The sequence below is a fragment of the Adiantum capillus-veneris genome, chromosome 7 (assembly GCF_014529385.1).
Source record: "Adiantum capillus-veneris isolate H3 chromosome 7, ASM1452938v2, whole genome shotgun sequence".
NCBI lineage: Eukaryota > Viridiplantae > Streptophyta > Polypodiopsida > Polypodiales > Pteridaceae > Adiantum > Adiantum capillus-veneris.
In genome coordinates this window covers 166,658,102-166,664,101 of record NC_140937.1, presented here as the reverse complement: position 1 = coordinate 166,664,101, position 6,000 = coordinate 166,658,102, and positions in this window count along the sequence as shown.

Here is a 6,000-nt window from a genome sequence, read left to right as displayed (position 1 = left end):
GAATCGAGAGCTGATTGGGATCAAAAGCTGCATTCAGCTTTATGGGCATATAGAGTAGCTTAGAAAACATCATTTGGAACGACTCCGTTCAACATGGTTTATGGAATTCAAGAAATTTTGCCACTTGAATTTCTTATCCCCACGCTTCGGGTCGCTAAAGAATTAGAATGGGCGGGCCATGAATTATCCAATTAGGTATATATCCTGAAAAAACTGGATGAAACTAGATTGAGAGCCGTTGCATCAATCTACACACAAAAATGAAACATGAAATCATTCTTTGATCAACATGTTATCAACAAGGAATTTGCTACGGGGGATTACGTCTTAATGTATACCCTGAAACAACATTCACGGAAACTCAAAAGGCGAGGCAATGGACCCTATGTGATTCATGACATATTATCTAGCGTTGCCATTAAACTTGCGACATTAGAAGGAGAGGAGATGCCTAACTAGATTAGTGGTTGCAGACTAAAGAAGTACAACCTACCACTAACCTCAGAGATGCTTGCCAAAATACACGCTGCGAAGAAGTGCAAGAACAAAGCAAATGCGAAAAAAGCTCAAGCGCAGGAGGAGTCCAGATCAGGGTTTTAAAACAAAAACAGAACTTACAACAACAAAGACTTACTCAACCAGTAGATACGGCTCAAATTCCTCTTTCTATAATTCACACTGATGAGCAATGGAAAACAGGAATCGATGTTCGCATCAATGTCAGACTTCCACATGGTAGATATCAATGAGCATTGATTGACACAGGAGCAAGTGTCAATGTGGTCAACTTCTCCGCTTACAAGATGCTTACAGATGAACCCCCAGTGCAATCCACACGTGATTTACAAGCTGCAAACGGGGCAACAATGCCAACATTGGGGATAGTAAACTTACCAATCAATATTGATGGAAATAGTTGTCCTCATCAATTTTTCCTAAATGAAAGACGGAGAAATCAAAGAATCACTATGTTTGGGAGTTCCATGGATGAGAACGTACAATGCAGTGACTGAATGGTCCAAACATGCGTTGATGTACACACACAACTCTAACACGTAGATGACTCCATTCGCCAAAACAGATCACTTGTGACCGAGTATCCCCATCGACAAAAACCAACCAACTCATCAGCCAAAAACACAAAAAACGTTTGTTCAAAAAGTATGGATAAAGAAAAAAATCATGCAGAATAAACAGAGCCAGATATGGCTACCCAAGGAAAAACTCCCGACGAAAGCAACACCATATCAAAGACCTTCAGGAGTTAGTTCAGAGTGGAAATGGCAACCAAAATTGGAGAAAACCAAAGATTCGGCGACAAAGCTCGAAGGAAAACCCAAAAGTCAAAACAGGAAGCCTGAACGACCAAAATGGCACTGGAAACCTATGAAAATTCAGGTAACTAAATTAGAATATGTAAAGGTGCAACAAACCGCATACAAATGGTTCCAAAAATAGTTGCCATCACAACACCAATAATCGGGGAAAGAGCAATTCGACAACAAGCTCTTCTGTTCCATACACAGCTATCCTCGCCATCAAAAGCCACTGAAAACTGCATTCAGTCCCCGCATCTTGTACAACACCTTGTTACCCAGCGCATTGTCTCAAACATGAGAATAGGGCCACATTACACAGCCATGCATACACGCAGATTTCAAAACCCATGCACATGCACCCAACCGTCGTCCGGGACGACTGAGTCTAGGAAGGGGGAAGTAACTGATGAATCTAGCAGCAGTCAGGACCATTAAGGGGTCCAACGTGTATATATGTACATAATGTGTGTGTTTTTCATTATTTAGAGTTCAATTTCGAACATATTTGATCAAAATCTGGCATTTTTAGCGTTTTCACCATCCGATCAACATAATAATGAGTTGTAATGACAAAATTCAGAGCATTGGGATGCTTCTAGTGAAAATATATGCTTAGGGGTGAGTGTAATAATTTTTGGCTAATTTTTTCCAGTTAATAAGTATTTTCAATTTATTTTGTTTGATTTTCGTTAATAAAACATCAAAAATAAAAAAATATCGCTCACAAGTGTCGGAATCAAGTTCTGGAAGCAAACGCCGAAGTATCATGATAAGGTTAGCAAGCATGGAAGATATGAAGCTAATCTGAAGATGTTGAATTTCAGCCTTAATGATCATGACTACATTTCGCCAAAATCGCATCAAATGATCATACGACGCCGGAATGACAAGCGGTTCGACCCACAGGTGGTATGCACATTATATCAGGATCAAAGGTAAGGAAAATAAGCCCTATGTCATGAAAACCTCGGGAAGATATAGGTCAGGTAGGCCAAATTCTAGCTCATTGTTCATTTTCACATTTTGAGAGAGAAGAAGAAAGCTTCTTGACGTAGAGCGAGTTGCCACATTTCTACCCCGTACGGACGGTCGGAGCCAGCATTTCATACCAGATTTCACAGGTATGTTCCTTATCAAGTAAAGATCAAGTCTATTACGCATGCAAGCGTGAATCATTGCACAAATGGGCGAAGGGATCAAATCAAAGTCGGATCAGGTCAAATAGGTCAAGGGCCCTTAGAGGCATCCAAACAAAACTTTTTTCAAGAACAGAACACATCAATGTGCTCCCCACAAGGTCAGGAACAAAGCCATGTGATCAAATCTCAGTTTGGTGATGGTACAATGATCGCGATCTGTGTACCTCACTGACAAAACTTGGGACAGAATCTGCAAAAAACCTCCCCTTAGCCTCACCTACAATCTGCAGGTGTCAAAAATCATTTTGGCCTCTGTGGTACGGTCGCGATTGGTGCCCCCAAATGCAGGTTTGCAACTTTTGATTTGGCCCAGGCTTGGAACTCAATTAAAGATACACTCTCTTGAATTTTCAAGGAAAATGCACAAATTTTTCTCATAGAATGGGCCTAATTTGTCAAACACAACCGAAACGGGAAAATTTGACTTACAACTACCAAAATCCGGTTAAAATTAATGATGAATAGTTTGAAGGGCATACCTGTCCGACTAGGAGTCAGTATAGTTGTAGAAAACCTCAAACGGATCTCAGAATCTCCTACAAGTATAGATATGATCATTTCAGTCTCAAATGATCACACAAAGGGAGAATTTTGGCCGAACCAATGCCAAAGACCAAAAGGTGACTTAGGGATGCTCAAATATCACATTGGTATCCAAAGAATGCCTGAAAAATGCACAAGTCTGGAAAAATCTCCCAAGTCGGGGTAAAAAGTGCCTGATCAAGTCAAAATCAGACAGTGGAGTAGGCTGATGATAGCAGCACATCATGGAAGCAGTGAAATCTCTAAAACTAACTTCAACTAACTCCAAGCTCCAACCAAAATTCATAAGGAAAACCCAATATGGCTAGACTTAGTAAAATAAGGTCAAACATTGAAAAATTGCTCTAATTTGTTCATTTAAAGTCCAAACATGGAAATAAATCATCAGTGGGCTAGGCAGGCATAGGGGTCATGACCATCCAGTTTTCACCCAAAAAATCCCAGGTACTACGATCGCGATTGGTGTACCTCAGCATCAGATTTTGACCAAAACTCAACAGATCCCTTGTAAACATCTTGTTCAAGTCACCCATCAAGTTTCAAGCCATTTGGACATCAAATACTCATGAAAAGTCAAAGTCTAGTCCAAAGCTCCCTTGTAACCCAAAATTGGGACCTATAAACTCAAAAGTGGTTCAAATGAAACATAGAGTGGACCAAAATGACCCTCCAACTATCAGCAAACCACTCATGTGATCAAATCTAATTTTGGTCTCTGTACTACGATCGCGATCGGTGTACCTCAGGCCTAGAATTGGCTCAGATTTTAATCAGTCATAGCTCTAGTCTTCCTAGTCCCACTGGTGAAATATGGATAAGAATGGATGAAATTTGTTCAGATTATGATCAATTTTAACTTTTGAACTGTTTTTTTACTAAAAGTCTAAATGCGATTGATTGCGAAAGGAAAATCCTGACAGCTTGTGATTCTACTGACACAGAATGCCTCGCCAAAAGAAAGAAAGGTAGTGGACAGCAACACCATATGAAGTGGATGAGCTTGCTACAAATGAAAAATCTCACATCTCGAATGAAGTACTAGCTCAGATCCCTGCTCACATTTTCATCTCGAAGTTTAGGGATGTTGATGGTGACATGGTAAAGACGACTATCATGCCACAGGAAATATGGAATCTCCACCGAAGGCCGGAGGTAATAGAGGTAGTGCGGGCTGTACATTTGGAGCAATTTTTCAAATTACAGCCATGGGGAACGGACTACATGTGGGCCCACGAGCTCATGAGCTCAATATGATGGGCAGGCAATGCTCACGGACAAGGATGGATCGAAGGTAAAAGTAAAGATCACGAAAGAAATCATCAACGAAGCTTTGCATTTCCTTCCAGGACAACACGACTTGCTGGCAAAGACCAAGTCACTGGATAACGAGAAGGCATTCATCAAAGCAAAAGGAAACAGATAAAAATACAGTGACATGATATACGGAGAGCTGGAATTACTGATGAGATTGATCTCTCAGCATTTCAGAGTACAAAAGCCTCCTCGCTACACCGAGCCAATCCTGCACATTGTCGTGGTCATGGCTCTAGCAACAGCCAAAAATAGAACCATTCGCTGCGACTATGGTTCTTACATCTTGGAAAACTTGGTCGAAGCAAATTTGAAAAGCTCGCAAAAAACAAAAGCTACATGAATGCAGGGCCAATGCTAACGAGAATAGCATACCAAGCTTTGGGAATGATTGAAGGTCTTCCAACTGCCAATTCTCAAACAACCCTGATTCAGAAAGCAAAGCTGGTTGCTCATTCAGTAAGGACGACCACTGGCGCAACATCATCGCGCTCAGCCAAGGCATCCAACAAAAGCTCTAGTGATGAAGAAAAGATGGAGACTGTCAAGGAAGGAAACTCTCAAGGTTCAAAAGACAAAGGGCTATCGGAGTTTGAAGAAAGCGAGGAGGAAGACTCCACAAAGCCTCTCTAGAGAAAAAGGAGGGAAAGAAGTGCAGTACCGCAGTCTGACCTTCAAAAATCATATGCAGAAGCCCAACAAGGAGTCGAGGAAAGAAGGACCAAGTTACGGGCTGACAGACAGGCAAGAGCTGCTGCAACACAACAAACACAAAAACGAAGATTCGAGAAGGAAAGGTTAGAAGCAGAACAAAAGGCTGCAGAAGTGGACATTTCTTCACAGTCCACTGAAGGAACAAAGAAAAAAGATGCAGCTGATGATACAAACCAAGCAGAGCAGCTAAAGAAAACTCATAGAGAGCCTGGAATGTGGAAGCGTGACGGGCGGCAGATTTGACCTGCCAAAGAATCATCAAGATTTTAAAGAGAAGAAAAGCGGAAGCATCTGCTTCACAACGAGGGGAAGGTGCTTCCAAAAAGAGGCATGTACGAGAAGAAGAAATCTCACCTTCTCCCTCGCCTAAATCACCACCTCCTCCCTCGCCGAAATCTCCTCCTCATCCTCCTTCTCCATTAAACAAAAAACTGCCACCTCCTCCTCCTTCAACCTTGCAAAAGGAGTGTATACCTCCTACGGAAGCAATTGCATACCACGAAGCCTGCCAGGCTGTTGTTGGTTTTGATTACAGGCGAACTTTAAAGGAATTAGAAAGACAGTTCCAGTGCTAGCATGTGGTGCTGAGAGAAAAGGAAAAGCAGGTACAGGAGGCCCAACAAAAGCAAGCATCTGGGCAAGAGGAGTTAGAGAGCCTGAGGGCACGACTGGAGCTCACAACGAGGGAAAGAGACATTGAGAAACAGCAAGCTCAGTCTCTGATCAGAGATTTGGTGGACGTCAGGACAGATTTGACCGCCAAAGAAAAAGAATGCCAAGAATTGACGGCAAGAGTACAGAAAGCAACGGAGCAGCTTGCTTATGAAAGCGCAAGGTTTCAGAGAGTTAACAGTTTGTACAACACTGTCAAAAGTACTCTGACAACCTTGATGGAAAACTAGGAACCTGCTGGA